General features: G+C 43.8%; 1 protein-coding gene across 1 annotated transcript in view; it reads right to left on the reverse strand.

Annotated features, from left to right (window-relative positions):
- Positions 1-17082, reverse strand: part of BACH2 (BACH transcriptional regulator 2) — a 337887-nt gene extending 320805 nt beyond the window's left edge. Inside the window, exon 1 of the mRNA XM_090279677.1 lies at positions 16694-17082. The gene's annotated coding sequence lies outside the window, so the exon portion shown is untranslated. The remainder of the gene's footprint in view (positions 1-16693) is intronic.
- Positions 17083-17582: the final 500 nt, after the last annotated feature.

Genomic DNA, 17582 nt, shown 5'->3' on the forward strand with positions numbered 1-17582 from the left:
TCCCCAAATAGTCCCTTGGGATGGGGCACAGTATTCCATGCACGTGACAACCAGGCCTGAGAACAGTTGAACAAGACCACTGTGCTGCCCCATTTAAAGACGACAGCTCTCTTAATGTGGCTCTAAGGAGGTGTCAGTTTCCATAAGAGCCAGGGAACCATGCTGTGCTAGTGCTCACAATCTTGTGAGGAACTGGTACCAAACAGGTGTGCAAATTCTGTACTTGAACAATTTTTTTTTAAAAAACTCAAATGTGGGAATTTACATTTATTCCTGTAAAATGTCATCTTGCTGCTTTGGGCTTGACAGGCCCTGAGGTAATTTTAAAATAACAGCTCAAATCAGAAATATTTTCAGAAAATAACAATGCATAAAAACCTTTTAAAAGGTATTACTTAATAGGTCATACATATACACATGTGCAAAGAACACATGCAGCTTAAAAAAATAATTAAAAAAAGGAATATCCTTGGGACTGCTATTCAGGTTGGAAATAAAACATTGCCGGGACCTTGGAAAGCACCTAATGAATCTTGCCCATTATTTCCCACTCCATCACCTCTGGGGGTAACTGCTATACTGATTTTTTTGTGTGTGTGACGATCATTCTCTAAATTTTCTTTATAGTTTTACCATCTATGTGTGCATCCTAAACAATATATTTAGTTTTGTATGCTTTTGAACTTTACATAAATGGGATAATACTGTGTACATTTTCTTCTGTGTCTGGCTTATTACATTCAACATTAAGTTTGCAAGAGTCATCCATCCTGATGCACGCATTTTTATTTGTTTAACAAACACTTAAATAGAAGGTATTATGTGCTGGTCACTTTCCTAAGCATGTAGATACTATTATTTTTCCTAATACACAGATGAGAAAACTGTGGTTAAGAAACTTGCCCAAGGCCATAAAATATGTGGCTGAACTGAATGTTGAACCCAGGCAGAATCCTTGCTCTTAACCACCAAGCATGCTGCCTTTCCACATCCTCCTCTATGCGGTATTAGCTAATTTATCACTCTCAAATAATATTCCATTGCACACATATAGCAAAATGTGGTGATTCAATCCAATGTGGATGGGTATTTGGATAGTCTCCAGGTTTTGCACACATAAACAGTGCTTCTTTGAACATCCTTGTCCATGTTTCTTGAAGCACATGAGTAAGAATTTTTCCTATATATATACTTAAGAGTAAGACTGCTAAGTTGTAAATTAATGGCAGGTTGAACTTGGGTTAGGTAATAATAAACTCTTTTCCAATGTAATTGCATCAGGCTATGTGCCTACCAGCTATATACAAGAACTCCAATCCATCTATGACTACATCCTTGTCAACATGTGTCAGATTTTTAAATTTCTGCCAATCCAAGACTATGTATGATATGTTATTATAATTTTAATTTGCACGTTTGATTATTCAATTAGCCATATGGATTTCTTTTATGAAGTGTGTAAGTATATGAATGCACAGTATCATTTTTTTTTCTATTGAGTTGTCTGGCTTTTTCTTATTGATTCATATGTGTTCTTTACATATTCTGGACCAATTCTTTTACATGTGCCACAAATATCATCAACTAATTTGGGCATGTTTTCTCACTCTTCATGTTTTAGTGAACAGATATTCTATTCACACTTTTTTCAAACAACGAAAGTGAAGGACTCCTCTTTTTTTAAAACTTTTCATTCTACTATAAAAGAATTTCAGAGGTCTGCACTTACCACTTTCATATCCCTCCATTCATTGCATCTTAAGAACGGTCAAGGGACATTATGCTGACAATGATCAATATGGATCAATAAAGCTGATGAATCTGACATCTACAAAACCACAAAGGGTATCAGCTAGGAAATTAAGGACCATTTCAGTAAATCCCACAATATTTTGAGGACACATATAGATCTAATTCCTTTTAAAGCTTCCCAGTACTCCAAACCTTGCTGACTCTCTTTTCTTCCAAATCCTACAACACTTAGCTTTACTGTTCATCCTGTCATTTGAGCACATATTGCCATGCACTGTACTTCACATGCTTCGTGTCCTTTTATACATATCATCTCCAATATAAAATAACAACCTCCCTACAGACAGGGACCATTTACACTGGTATTGTATTCTGCATATCATATCCTGTGCCTAATAGAGTTCTCTGCAAAGAGCAAATCCTAAATAAGAATTACTTCTTGATTTATCCAAGAATATTAGGATATATTAAAAGAACTTAAAGGTCAATGTATATAACTCATGCAACAGAAAACTATACGAAATAAAAACATAAATTGGTTCAAGAGACATTAATCTAAAGTTCAGTATGAAGAAAACATTGGTAAAAAATATATATCTGAAATGGTAGGATGGGAACAGATTATATGAAGTTTTAAATGTTCTGCCAAGGAGGAGTTTAGACTTCTGTGGTCAGCAAGAAGCCATAGGCTATTTTTCAAAGAGGAAAAATCAATGACTCTACCCATCCATCCATCCATCCATCCCTCCAACAAATACATATTTATCAAGCATACACTCAGTGTCAGACACTGGGAACAATGATCGCTGAACTCCTGAAGCTTAAGCACAGTGAAGGAAACATAATAAATAAACAAGAAACACATAGAGCATGTCAGAGGGTAATGAAATCTACAGAGAAAAGAAAGGAGAGGAAAGGTGTGGGGCTTCTGGGAAGGAAAGCAGTCCCTCAACTCCACAGGGCAGCCAGGGAAGGACCTACTGAGGGGCCCTGGGGAAAGGGGTTACTCTTCACTATGTCCCGTGGGTTCTCTCGCCTGTTCCCATAGACCTACCAGGTTGTTGGAACATTTTAATAGCCAGAGGTCAGTCCCAAGATCCCAGTCCTCTTTCACACCTTGAGTTCTGAATCTCTTCTCCCTCTAATTTCTCCTCAGCTACCCCACACCATCCAGATGCATTTCTGACCCTCAGGATCTCCAACTCCAGGCTGTGTGGCAGAACCATCTCAATGCCTTGCCTCCCTTTACTTCCTTGAGTCCGGCCTTATCTCCTTGTTGGTCTCTGAAGTTGGGGCCTCCCTTGGGCCTTTTCCTGGTTCCTCAGAATCCAGCCTCCTTCCCAAGATACATTCTCAGTCTCAGGCTGGAAGCCAGTTATGGCTTTCCTTATGACTTCTTTCCCACCTGAATGACCCCTTCCAGAAACTGGCTGCCAGCAGGGATGGCAACAGTAGCACCTGATGCCACTGTGGGGGTGTGCCCATGAGCAAGACACCAGGGTCAGAGAGGGGCATTGTGTGGGTGCACATGTATGTATGTATACTGGGTTCATGTGTGTGTACGGTCAGGTCTTCCCAAGAATAGGGTGAGAAAGGGATATAGGCATGCAGGCAGGAGCCAACAGAATCGAAGAGAACAAATGAGAAGAGGCCAAGTGTTCACACAGAGAAAACAATATAAACACTTGCCAAGAGAGGGAAAGAAAAAGACACCCAGAAAAGAAACTACTATGTATCAAGACACAAGGGTAAAAGAGTAACAGGGAAGGATAAACATTAAACACCCAAAATGCTGGGAAGATGGCAGGACACACACACACACACACACACACACACACACACACAAATCCATCTAAAACAAAATGTGAAAGAGGCAAGACTGACACAAAATCTGAACTATTAAAATTCTATCAACAAATGTCCTCAATCTAAGTTGCAAGAAAAAAAAAGGAGTAACCATATCCAAGTGAAGAGCTTGCAAACCAGTGAAATGCAGCCTCTGGAGGAAACTGAAAGTGCACTCTCCACAGACAGATGGAGGCCACCTTTTACAGAAAAAGTTCCTGCCCTGGTACTGACTGGTCCATTTTATGCAAACAAGGAAGCCAAACTGTATGTTTTGATTGGTCTAAATATTATGGTCCTGATTGGTCAGAATCAGGTGTTCTGATTTGTCAGTATAGACACAAATGAGGATAGTTGCACAGTTCTGACTGGAAGGGGTAGGTCTCTGCTCATTAGTTGAAAGACGACTCCAAAAACTCCTTTATAAGGGCCAGTTCAGATGGTAGAAATACAGTGCAGGAGACTTGGTAGCTCAGTCTGTGACTTTTCCCTGAAATGCAATGCACGTGAGAGGCTTCCATAAGCAATGGCTGCAGGCCTCTGGCTATGAATTTGTGCCCACTTAACTACAAGAAGTCCTTCTTGACAGATATATTCCTTCTTGGGGGCCACAATTCTAATTTTCAGCTTTCCTTTAAAGCATTTATTTCCCAGATCAAGGCTAACATAGCAAGCAAGGCACTAAGGCCTCTGGCTCTAGTAACTAGGAAACAAATAACAGAACATTGCTAAAGATGAAGTGCTTAGGAAGAAAAAAAAAACAACTATATAAATGTAAATGTAGACATTGGTCTCATATTCTAGAAATTCAGTTGCTTTCACCACAGAATGCAAAAAGGAAAGGCTCGTGGGTACAGAGCTAAGATAGTGATCTTGAATGGTCTGGCCAAACTGCAGGGGGGAAAAAAAGGAAAAAAAAAAAAACCCAAAAACTAAACAAACAAAAAAAAACAAACAAACAAAAAACAAGAATTCTCCCATACAGAGATGCAAATAAACAGGCTGCAAAATTATTAGCATATACCTAAACTCCCTGTGATGTTCAGGGTCTCCAGGCAGCCCCTCAGCAGTGGCAATGAGGCAGACCCCGTGGCAACTGCTCCTTCTCCACTGTGCCTTTTCCTCTGACTCGAATTTTCTGTCAGCCTTCCTCTTGGAATCCTTTGACAATGACTCACATGGCAATAAGGCTAGTCAGCAATACCACAGCCCCCCACAATAGATGCTGTGTAGGAGGCCAGCAGCTCAGTGGACTGTCGTCGGTAGCAGTTTTTTCCTTTCTCTGTTCAGGGAGGATTTGCTTTTCAGCCACATTTCCCTCAAAACACATCCCTGTCAGGAGATGCTTACTGCACAGATTTCTAAACGATGAAATGATCTGAATTTGGCTACTTAGTCATAACGAAACTAAAAACAGTAAGATGAAAAAACAATGGTGTGAGCATCACACCTACAAAAAACAACTTTATACTTGGGTGAAATCAAGAGATCAGAAAAAAAATGCTTAAACTAATATTTTCCAACCTTTCACTAACAGCTAGGGCTAAAACCACATGTTTTGAAGGTCTTGCACTGTGTTATTATTAGAAGTCACAATTCTATTGATACTGATGAGTCATTTGTATCGGCGGAAACCAAGAACTTCCATCAACATCATGTTACACACAGTCACTGTGGCTTGGCTTTTTCTTTATTACTGGTCAAAGCTGCTGCAGAATGCTTATTGAAGCTAAAAAAAAAGGGAGGATATCTCCTTAGGGTATGCGAAGAGCTTCGTTTCTCTAGCTGATCCCACTTCTCAGGAGAAGTTAAGGACGATTCAATCAACTTGTAACTACAAAAGGAAGTTTATTTAGAAGTCTCAAAAAAGTTACATTTCACACTTACAGACGAAAATAAGCAGAACTGAACTCCAAAAACAAACATCGAAACCATCTCTGAAAACACATGCCAGCTTTAAAATGACCTGAGGTCAGGTGTCTGTTTTTCTTAACCTTAATAACATGCAACGGATACCAACAAAATCTGTCACTACTTTAGGGCTGGAGCCACACAAAACTATGTCAGGCTGGCCACTCAACACCCACTCCGCTGCTTCCCCACACAAGGCCCAGGCTCCTCACGGAGGGAGAAGTGGGTCAGGTTTCAGTTACACCAACAAAACCTAAATTAAAGGTTCATGGAAGTTCCTTCTGGTGCTAAGGAGAAAATAACAGCACATTCCTGTTTCCTTATTCTCTCCCCTTTCCTTTCTCCCCTTAAAGAGTCCCAGAAATTTAAAACGATGTACAAATCACTTTTCCTGAGGGATTCCTAAATTGCTGATTCTAAGGCAGCCTCTACATAGGTAGAAATATGCCCAGTTTTCTAGCCTGCAACCAGAAAGCTGTGTTTGGCTGCTGGAAGGAGAAGGGAACCCAGCTTAGCTGTGAACATGGGTCTGAAAATAGCCTTCCCACAGCTAGACTGCCCGGTGCTCTCCCGAGGCCGCACGGGCACTGTGGGCAGTTGATGGTGAGGCCAGCTGAGCACTGCAACAGCCGCATGAGTCAGCAAACGCTTCTGGTAGAAAGCGGCTGACAGGCTAAATTACTCCATAGAGAAGGTGCACACACCTACCCGGCAAAAACAAAAACAAGGTACATGCAAATGAGCAAGCAGCAACCTCTCTACCCTTGCAGTGGCTATTTGCCAAGGTTAAACCAAAAATATCATCTATGCCACTGCTTAAGAAGTAGTACTAGCGACTAATAGCAATTAATAGTGGTAACAAACAAACAACTCACTCCTAGTGTTGTGATGTGTGGAACAGCTGCATTCAAATCTCACGAGCTAGTTAATTTTAACTGGTTTTAATTTTAACTGGATTTAACTGCTTTTCCTCCCTTCTGAAAAATCAAAATAGTTGCCATATTGACCACAAGAACGGGTAACAGTCAAGCACAGTTCCTGTTTTTCAGAAGGGACTTACTTTTAAACCCACAATATCAAGATGCTTAACATAAGTGGAAATGTAAAATGTATCGTTTGATGTGGGAGGCTGAAACCTATACACTAATTCAGATCCCACAAACGTTATGGAGTAGTTGTGTCTCGGACTTTATCCTACGTATGTTTCGTTTTTGTTCCCTCATTGATCCAAAAATCTACAGGAACACTGGTTGTCTGAAATTCAGGACACATCTTCCCACAGAAACAAAGTCAATGATTTGATGTTCGAGGATATGCCATAACAGCGTCTTGAATTTAAAATATGAATGAGGTTAAGTTTACTAATTACAAAGAAAACAGTACTGTAACAATAGTTCCGAAACTAAAGAAAACACTGGATTGACTGTGTTTGAGAAAATGTCTCATTAGAGGAAGGTGAGGGGACAGACAGTCTTCTAAATGAGACGCGTGGACTTCATCTTTAGCCTCACTCTGGTTCTTTTAATATGGTTTAATGGTTAATTTCACTTTAAAATGCATGGCATTCCTGACTTTGCCATATTAGTAGAAAAATCTGTATCAGTTGTGAGTACTGATTTTTTTTTTTTCCTCCCCCCAAATTGATCAGAATTTAGAAGAGGAGTAAGGAAGGAAGAAGGACTACAAAGAGGAGGAACTAGAGAGAGGAACATAAAGAAATGGAGTCAGGCAGGCAGGAAGGCATGGGAGATCATTAAACTAAGAAGACAGAGGAAAGCAGGAATACAGGGAAGTCTCCCACTAGACAACGCACTCCCAGAGAAGGGTGACTCTTCACATCCAGCTAGATGCGCAGTGATCTGACCCACAAGCAAAGGAAGAATGAGAGCTAGGCAGTCCATAGGACAGTTCCAGAGACTAGCACTAGATGGCGCCATCAACTCAACATAGCATGGTTACTGGAAGAACTTGAGGTGGGGGAAGGGTAGTATGGGAGGCAGTTCAGACGCCCCACAACTGGGTATTATTTAGCAGGCAACACCTCTATCTAAAATAAGCATGGTATCAATCAACCTCTGTAGATGTCCAGATATCATTACCATCCATAGGATGGGACATGTCAATTTTGCAATAAATTGATCAAATCAGTTTTTATCAATAAAACTGGGGGGTGAGGAGGCAGGTGAGAGCTACTGCTCTTTTTGTTTCCTTGTAAAATTCAACATTTAAGGATAACAGAGTATTACAGCTTCACTGCTGCTGACTAACTGACAAAAAATCCTAATTATAGACCAAGTGACTTTCCCCTGAAGCTCTGTTTAAATGTCAAAAAACACACAATCTTGCTATACAGGTTTATGTGATTAGATCCAGTGTCTGGCAAGAGGAAGGTGATGCTCACTGACAAATATATAATTATATTAAAAATCATCTCCCCTTTATATATTTAATACTACAGTGGTTTACATCCTCTAATCTGCTTATCTATGTTCTCTGCTCAGGGTTCACTTTATAAACAGCCTTCTCTTTGCTCAGAAATTTCCTCCCATCATTAGGTTACCAGTGTGTGAAATTCCACTATTCCCATTTTTAGGATTTTTTTTCCCACCTTTGGCTTTGTCTCCTATGAATATGCTGATGCTTCACAAAGAAGTAATGCACTAAGTATGTATGCTCAGTTATTTATACCCAAGTAAAATTTTTTTTCATAAAATCCTTTCCTGAGATTGGTTTTGAAAGACAAGGAAGGCACTAGTTAAGGGCACCAGGTGATCAAAAGACAGCAAAGGACAGAGCGAAGAAGGACAGAAAGAGGTCATGAGAACAGATCGCAAACCTTGCCTAGTGTCTTCACAACTGCAGCAAATCATCACCCCTGACGCTGATATTCTCAAGAACATATGTGAAAACTAAGAGTTAAATCTAAGTATGTCTACATTTTTCTCTTGCTGAATGGGTAATAATATCCTTTATAGTTAATTTCATTTTTTTCCCCACAGTTTGACTCTTCAGGGCTAATTCATTTGCATAATAGGGAATCTTGAACCCATGTAGGTATTCCACAAATCAATGCAAGTAATTCTCATACTAAATCAGCAGCTTTAATTTAAGCTCATCATTGTTTGCACAGATATCTTTATGCACTCATCTACTTGATTTTTTTAATAAGTTAAAACCTCCAACAGTGACATACTCAGTATCTCTGCATTTAGCCACCTCCAAAAGTTGAACTAAATACTGGAAAATAAGCACAGTACATTCATACACTTGATCTTTTCCCAAATTGCACTACAAACAGACACTCAGTGTTCCAGCAGCTCCCAAGAATAATGCCTCTTGACTAAAGAAGACAGCTAGGGTGTCTGGCCCAGGGAGAGCTGAGTCGGCATTCCAAACAGTGACCCTGCAAACTTGAGGTAATTGGGGTCACTGCCAAAGCTGAGTCCTCTAAAACCATTCAAATCTCTGGTTGAGAGTTGCAACATGCTAATCTGGCAAGATAATCTCTTCCTGAAATTGACTAGAATGAGAGCAAAGGTTACCTGCTTTTATCTGTTACTAGTGGCTAATATTTCTAATTAGGAGTCCTAATAGAATTGGATCTGAATGAAATTCTTCCTCCGTGGTAGACTAATCAACCTATTATAGGAATCGTTTCTTTCACCTTTTTCTACCTCATCAGAAAGAAACCTAAAAAGCTAAAAACAAATCCTTCACAAAACAGAAGGGTAGGAGCCTGAGCTACAGGAGAACCATGGGGACAGAGCTATGGGACTCGTGTACTGTGTTCAGTTCTTCTTTTGTCTTCACATGTCATCACTTCCACTTTCTGATCCCCAGACGGTAACTTAGTCCGGAGGAATGCCATTTTAGAAAGTGGGCTGTGTGCATTCAGGTTCACTGAGAAATTAGTTTTCAATTTCATCTTTCAGATAAACATCAACAAAACATCCAATATTTTGGTGAACAGGCCTATATTTCCACTTCTGAGAACTGCTGGAGAGCATTCTGACCTCCAGCGAAGAAGAAAAGGAAAACGGGGCGAACAGTGTGATCGTTAGGAGAACAAGCTCTAGCGTCAGACACCTAGTTTCCAATTCCAGCTCTAGCACTCATTAGCTGGGCAACATCTGTGCCTTGGCTTCTAATGATCACACCTAGCTCTGGGCTGTCACCAGGATCAAATAAGTTAATATGAGTAACACCCAGGAAGCTCCCAACATAGGTTAGCTATCCTCAAAGGAAATAAATATATAGGCATTTGAGTTATAGTACAGTCAGTGGACAAATATCATATGATTTCACTCATATGTGGAATCTAATGAACAAACGGAACTCACAAGCAAAATAGAGACAGACTCACAGATAAGAGAGCAGGATGACATCTCTGGGGAGGGTTAGGAGGGGGTGAAGGGATCAAGCAAAAAAATAAGAAATAAAATAGAGAAAGAACTCATGGACATGGACAACATTGTCATAATCGCGGGGTGGGGGTGGGGTGGAACAGGGTATAGAAGGAATAAATGGTGATGAAAATATTAAAATAAAAGTTTTCTGTACTTAAATGAATAAATAAATAGGCACTGTCAACACTCCTAAACTGTGCTAAAAATAACCTAAGTAACTGTTCTTGGTCTGCAGATGCTTGAGACCCTTCTGCTCCAGGAGAGGCAGGGGCTTCAGAGAGGAGCTGGACTCGCACTTTCACTGAAGACCCTTGCCTAAGTGCCACGCATACCAGCCAACTGGGAGGAAATGTCTGTGTAGCTTCTAACCATTCAAACACTGTCAAAACGACCCTAAATATGTTCAAAATAGGAATGCTAACTTGCATTTTTTCCCCAAGTTTGAAAATGAACAGTATTCTTGGCAAGTAACAATTCTGTTTCTATCAGGCTCTAAAGACACAGGTAAATAAATCAATTCTGGACTCTGAATACAAGAACCATTATTTGCCAAATGGCCCAAGGGGTTGTTATCATGGTTTATGCAATACTCCAAAGGGCCAAAGACAGTACTGAATTAATGGGATTAGGAGGTGAGGGGGAAAGAGGAAACCACACGTTTTAGATGGACTCTCACGGCAGTTCACTGTACAGTTCCTCAGGGAGGGCTGCCCCAACCTCCCGGCCAGATCACACTCCCTCACTATATTCTCTGCTGCATGGAAACCTCTCCTTCAGAACATGCAATGGGTTATCTGCTGCTACCTGAGGCAGGGACCAGGACTGGGTTTGCTCCCCACTAGCACCATGATTGGCTAACACCATGCCCACCACGTAAAAGATATTCAGTATACGTTGGTTTGGTGAATGAATGAGGCATCTGTCTACGAAGAATGGCATTTCTGGACCTGTGGCCCATTTTGTGGTATCCATAAGCTTCTACTTCTGCTTAGTAGAATACAGGGTGGGAAGAAAAATAAAAAATTGCCAATAATCCGTGGATACTGGGATACTAAGGAAATTTGCTGAGCCTTCATCTTCTCCTTGTTTTCCTACTTGTAGAATGAAAACACACACGCTGGGCTCTCTCCTCTTTAAACTCCCAAGTGAGAGTCTAAGTATCCTATGGGTTAAACTCGCAGAGTCCTGAGGAAACTCCTGGAGCATCTCCAGAAAATGATGGGGGGAAAGAAGGATAGTACAAGACTGGAATTGGTGGAGGACCTGGAAAATCAAAAAGATTTCTTCTGAAGTGAACCTGGAGCCAGCTGCAGGCTCGGGAACAAATGAGCACAATTACGAGATGTATGGGAGGCCTGGAAAGTGGAGGATTTAAATGCTTGGGAAAGAAGAAAATGAAAACTGACAAGGAGGGGAGGGAGCTTGTAACCAAGAGGTAGCTCTCAGGGGCATCAGCAGTGTGTCCTACAGCCTTCAGGAGAGGAACAAAAGGGTCAGGGAGGAAAGTGACACATCTCAGAACCAAAGGATAATTTATTATCAGGCTAAGGAACAAAAGAGAAGTTAACCAGGGAATGTGCTGGAGAAATGGTGATTATGAAGTCACTGGGGAAGACTGAGACATTTTGGCTGTGATGCCAATGACTACAATGAATGAGCACGTGAAATGCTTTCAGATTCGGGAGATTTATTATTTTGGAAAAAATAGCTCAAGGAAAAACAAAAGTGAAATTCCTGCCTGACTTTTGAAGCAGTGCCACCAGAAGAACAAGGTTCAATTCCCATATTCTTTAGAAAAGAAATGGTCCTTGAAAAGGACACAGTAGTGATTCTGAGGATACTTCCAGCTTTGGGGAAACTGAGGAGCATGCTGATGGTTAAGATTAGGTTTCAGTTTTAGGTATACTGACATTTGAAATTAACAGAGCGGGGTGAATGGAGAGAGAGAAAAGAAAAAGGAAAAGAAAGTAAAAGAAAAAACCTTGAATTGACAAAGAAAGAATTACTTTTCTATTAAATGTCACCCAGGCTCCCCCCCCCCAAAAAAAGGTGGGTAATATTCTGTGCAATCTTAACGAGTTTACAAAATGTTTAGTTCACATGAGGTTTCAGTTAGGACTTGAAAAATTTGTAAATATTTACATAAAATGTAAAGGTGGGACAGGTAATACAGAAGCAATTTTCCATCATTCCCTCATGCTGCTTTTCCTTACAGAGCTCCAGGTGTGCCAAAAGCTACTTTCTTTTTCAAGGAAATGTCAATTTTTGCAGCCAGCTGGGACTTCTGAACTGCAAGTGTCTCTGATAGGACCTATGTCACTGGAGCTTCTTTGACATCCAGATTGGGAAAGGAGAGGAAAAGGGAGGCAGAAATAGGGTTTGCTGTCTGAATCCCAGATTTTGACAAACATGTTCCATCTTCTATTGTTTTTTGTTTCTTGTACATGAAGGTAGGGACCATGCTCACTGCATGCTATGTCCCCTACCCCATGCCCAGGCACTGCCTCAGGGATGATGTATACAGGATGGCAAAATAACCCTTATACAGTAAGGAAAATACACACTGCCTTCAGATGAAATTCTTTCCAACATAAAATGAGAAACTAACTCTTCTGCAAAATGGGCATAATGCTTACTTCACATGGTTGCTTTGAGGAATCAATGAGTTACATATAGGTAAAGTTATTAGCACCATTTCTGGGCACATGGCAAGCATTCAATAAATTACAGCTATGATTTCAGTGGGTGTTTTCAACTGTCATATTTCCATGGAGGTCCTCAAGTATCAATATTAAATAGCCAAGGTACCCCATCTGGTCAATAACAAGTAAACAGAGGGCAGTTAGTTCAAAAGCTATGAATGATTTACCTACAGAGGATTACATGGTATCCATGGTATTAATTTTTTGGCCTTTCAACTTGTATCCTATATTTAAAAGAAAGCTGTCAGTCCTTGAGTGGAACTCAATGTTAATTTCAAGTTTTGCTTTTCCTTTACCTTTCAATTTCTTCAACAGCTGTAACTATTCATTTGGTGGAGACCCACAAATCATCTACCATGTGGCAGGCCTTTAGAAAATAGCCAAATTCAGAAATATTAAACAATAAGATGAATTAGCCCATTCAGTGGGAAAACCTGCAGGCCAGCTCTAGCTCTTACATATATGCTCATCTAACATCTAAAAAAATTTGAAGCTAATATTTAAAAATCAGGGGATTCCACATAAAAATCCATATATCCAGGTTCCCTTGGAAAACCGAGATAGTGTGGAAACACAAAGCCAATGTTCCTACCCATTCCTGTCTGACAAAAAGAAGCTGGGACAAAGTAGTAGTTACCTGCCACTCCACCCTATGCCTCCCTCCCTCACCAGGACCAGTGAAAAATAAAAATGAAGGGCTCCGTGTTCAATAATTATTAAAGATTTCAAGAAGAGAACAGCTGAAGGTAAAACTAAGCATGAGGTCCTTCTGAGCAGATGAGCGGAGGAGGGCCCTGTGCCGTGGTGCAGGTCTCATGCCATGAAGCTGGTCCTGCTCCCCAATCCCTCACCAAACAGGAAGGGCATTTATTTAAGTATTCTGCCTTTCATTCAGCATCAAGCCAGCATTTACACCAAGCCAGATACCATAGCCCCTGAAACCAGAGGTACAAAAAGTAGGGCAGTGGAGGCCTGCACAGCTGAGCTAGAGAGTCACTGGGATCTCTCTCTTCCCTTGTTAAGGCTGGATTCATACCAGGGACACTAAGCATGAGTTAATCCAAGGAAAATTAAACTGCTCCCAACAATACAGATTGGTCTGAGCCCTTTTGTTGGCATTACAGGAGTCTCAACAACAGATTCTAAGGAATAGCTCACAAGCGCTAATGAGTAAGTCCGGTCGGCTGTGCAGACAGTGGGCCCACAAGTGAAGGGCTGGTCTAGGAGAGATTTGAACATGAACCTGACCATCTGGCTCTCTGTGACTCACTTTGATCACAAAATGAATTGCAACAAATTGAAGAGCACATGGCTAGAGTTAATTGTCTCATCTGTAATCTGAACCTACTTTTAAGCAGTTATTATTACCCTCTATCAGGTGGAAACATTTCCTACCATCACTGCAAAGTGCATTTTCCTGATGAAGTGTAATGGATCATTAAATTCCATATCTGAATAACAATACTCTGCACTTATTCAGTGCCTTTCATCCAGGGATTTCAAGGCAGGTTGCAAATAATTAAGCCCCTCACATAGCAGCCAGAGGTGAAGGACTGCAAGGGACTTGCCTGGAGACACTGAATTAAAGGGATAATTCAACAGGAAGAATAAATGCCTTCCTCCTAGGCACTAGTAATACTGAAAAGTAAATGGGGGGGGGGGGTTTCCAGATTTCCCCCTCACTTTCTGCCTTACTACTTCTTCTCTGTGGCAGATCCTAACATGCAACACAAAGACCTGAGAAGTAACTAACAGGGGTGTTCATAATTTAGCCATGAGTTTAGACATACATATATATGAGGAGATTGTTTCTCAATATAATCCTTGGCATATACAATACAAATTGACATTTCAATCCACCTGCAGAATAGACAGATACCAGAAGAATTAACGCAATACATTTATGATTACCAAATGGCAACCTAAAGCCTTCCAAAATCCAAAATGAAAACACTGCTCTGCACAAATAAAGTATGTCTTAAAAGCACTTTATCCCATGATTGTGTATTCCATTTCTGAGACCCCATATTAATGATTTTCAAGTATCCAGAATAGCAAATATAATGGAAGCAGGCAATCAATGTATTTTTTAAACCCAGAACACTAAAAGGGAAAAAAACATTTCAGCCACTCAAAGTTTTGTGATGAAATTATAAACTCCTGGAAAACCGAATTTATAATGGAAATGCTGACAGACCTTTCACTGGAACAGTTTGAATGCAACACTGTAATTTAGCAATCTCGCTTACAGACTAAAGACTAATTCTAACAAGATGTCATTTTGACTCACGTTTATTATTACCTGCAAGAATGAAAAATGCCGTTTACTGGAGAGCTGCTGGAGAACCAGGGTGGGGCCATCTCACATTTTAAGCAAGACTTTTTTTCTGCCTCACCAAAATAGCCCCCCTCCGCTGAAGGAGTGGCAGCCTTTCACGTTCAGCTTCTTTCATGTCAGCCAGAGCCTTTGCAGCTAGACATGCCTTTCCTACATGTTACATTTTAATGATCTGAGAAAACCGTTATCAGAGTTAACATCTTTAATTTTACTCTAAACAGACAAAAGCAAAATAGCTCATTAGGCATCATCTCCGCCAAGGTTCCCACTAGACAGGAAAGAATTTTTATCTAAAGTAATTACCCTTTTTAGTTAAATACACTCAACAGATTCAATATACACAGAGTGAGAGACTGCAACACTAAGCAGAGAAAGTGAAAACCTAGGAACACCGCGTCTCACTATCCGCGGGTCCACCAGGAGTCTGTGGCTCAGGCGCAGGTGGGGCACCCTCGTCCCTCTTAGTTTCCAGGGTCCATGGGTACCCGCGGCCGGGAGCTTCTCCGGCCACAGACTAAACCATCCTGACAGTGGCTGGGCCAGAACTTTACCCAAGTTGTCAAACTCGCCCACACACTAAAGGGTGCTGGGGATACCCCACGTACCCACGATCCCTGAAGCCGGGAGTGCGCGGCCGCTTTCATACACGCACACCTGGCCCTGTTTTCTTCCTCCCACGGTCCGAGTTCCTGCACATCCTCGGCCAGCGAGGCGGAGGTCACCGAGATGCTCTCTACAGTCCCCTCTCACAGCAGTCCATGAGCGCCGCCCGCCGCCCTCTCCATCGGCGCTGGGATCCTGAGCACCCACCAGGTGCGAGAACTACAAGACCCACAGGGCTCTTCCACATAGGGAGGTGGAGAGGTGTCCCCTGGATAAACTCCTTTCCTTTGGTTGAGCTTCTGGGGCTTGGAGAATGAAGTGTGGGAGGGGGGAGAGGGTGTATGTTGCACTTTAATTTCCTGCAGAATCTTGGGGAAAGGAATATGCAAGTTTTCCCTCTATGACGGCAGGACCCCTTGGTTTACCTCCCCAGGGACGCATCCCAATAACCCAGTCCTTGGCTAGTAAGGACTCACTCAGCGTGAAGCCCGAGGTCTGCCCTGCGAGGTCCCAACTGGCCTCTTCTCGGGACACTCAACTTGGGCTTTGATGCCCCGCCAGTCGCAGTCGCTCGGGCTATCTGGCGGCGACTGACAGCTGAGCGCAAAAGCGTGGCGGCCGCCGTCCTCACCGAGCGGCCCCCGGCACGCACGCCGCGAGTAGGTTGGAGGCCGTCCGGTCCCACGCGGAGCTCGAGGGCTGGGGGCCGGGGCGCCGGGGCCTTGCCGGGCCCGGGAGAAGGGCCGCGGGTCTGACAGCTGCTCCCGCTCCGGCGGACGCGCGCCTCCCTCCTGCCCGCCCTCCGCACGCCTGACTTATTACCCTCTGCTCCTCCTCCCCCTCCTGTTCCAAAACACCCGTCGACGCGAACGAAATACAATGCCGCCTCGCCCGCCGTAAACAGCTAGGCGAGAGGGCGCACATTCGCTGCGGCGAGTCCGCCCGCTCGGCACCCACCGCCTTCCCGTTCCTAGAAAATGCCATAAAAGCGGGCAGGGCGCTCGGCCGGCGGCCGCGCGCCGGCGATTGCGGCTCCTTTCCCGCGCCAATTGCCCACGCCTCCCCGAGCACCCACTGTCTCCTCAAACTTGCCCCGACACCCCGCCCGGCGCCTGGGCCCAGGACCCGGGACTCACCTCCACCAGAGAACTTTGCGTCCTTTTCCGCCTCCTCTTCTCCGCGTCTTCCCAGCCTGCAGCCCCCTCCCAGCGGCCGGCGCGGTGGGCGGTCGGGGGTCACCGAAAGCTCGAGGAGAGGACGCGCATCACATGGCAGCTCGTTCCCAGCTCCCCGAGTGTGGCGTGAAGGGGGAGGGGAAGGGTCGAGGGGAGGCCGGGGGGAAAGCGAGAGCCGGGCGGCAGCGGGAGTGGGCAGGCGGGTGGCGAGGGCGGCGGCGGGCGCTCACGTTAGCGCTGCTGCTGCGATCGTAGTCCGGGCGTGCGCGGTCCCTGCTGCTGCTGCTGCTGGTGAGGCGGCGGCGGCTCAGCGCTGTTTGCTCCGCGCAGCGCAGCTCGCGCTCTCCCCGGAACGCCCACACTCTCAATCGCTACATTGTTGACATTCGGCGCTGACGTCACCCGCTCCCCATTCACAATAACTTTACGGGAGCCGGGCAGCGCACCTCCCTGGCTGCTGGGGCGCCGTACGCCCGGCGACTAGCGTAAGCCGCTCCGCGAATGGCGCTCCAGGGGCTGGGGTGGGGGGCAGGGGCGGGGGCGGGCACGCGCGCTCCGCCGGCTCGCGGGAGGGGGCGCGCCTCGCACTGCTGCGGCCGCCGCTCTCCCGGCTTTGTGCGGACGCGCGCCGGCAGAGCCCCGTGCTCCGGGCCCAGCTGACCGCCTAGCCCCGTCCGCCCGGCCCTGGACTCGCAGGCAAGGGCAGGGGTATAGTGGAGTGGGAAGTGTGGTGAGGGCTGCTGGTGTGACACGTAGGAAAGGGGGCAGAGTCCCAGGCACTACACACAGGAAAGGAGCCAGACTTTCAGATCAAGCATTACTGCGTTGTCCCGCGTTTCCCAGGAGGGGG

The sequence above is a fragment of the Furipterus horrens genome, unplaced genomic scaffold, assembly GCF_987537825.1.
Source record: "Furipterus horrens unplaced genomic scaffold, mFurHor1.1.pri manual_scaffold_6, whole genome shotgun sequence".
In the NCBI taxonomy this organism is placed as follows: domain Eukaryota; kingdom Metazoa; phylum Chordata; class Mammalia; order Chiroptera; family Furipteridae; genus Furipterus; species Furipterus horrens.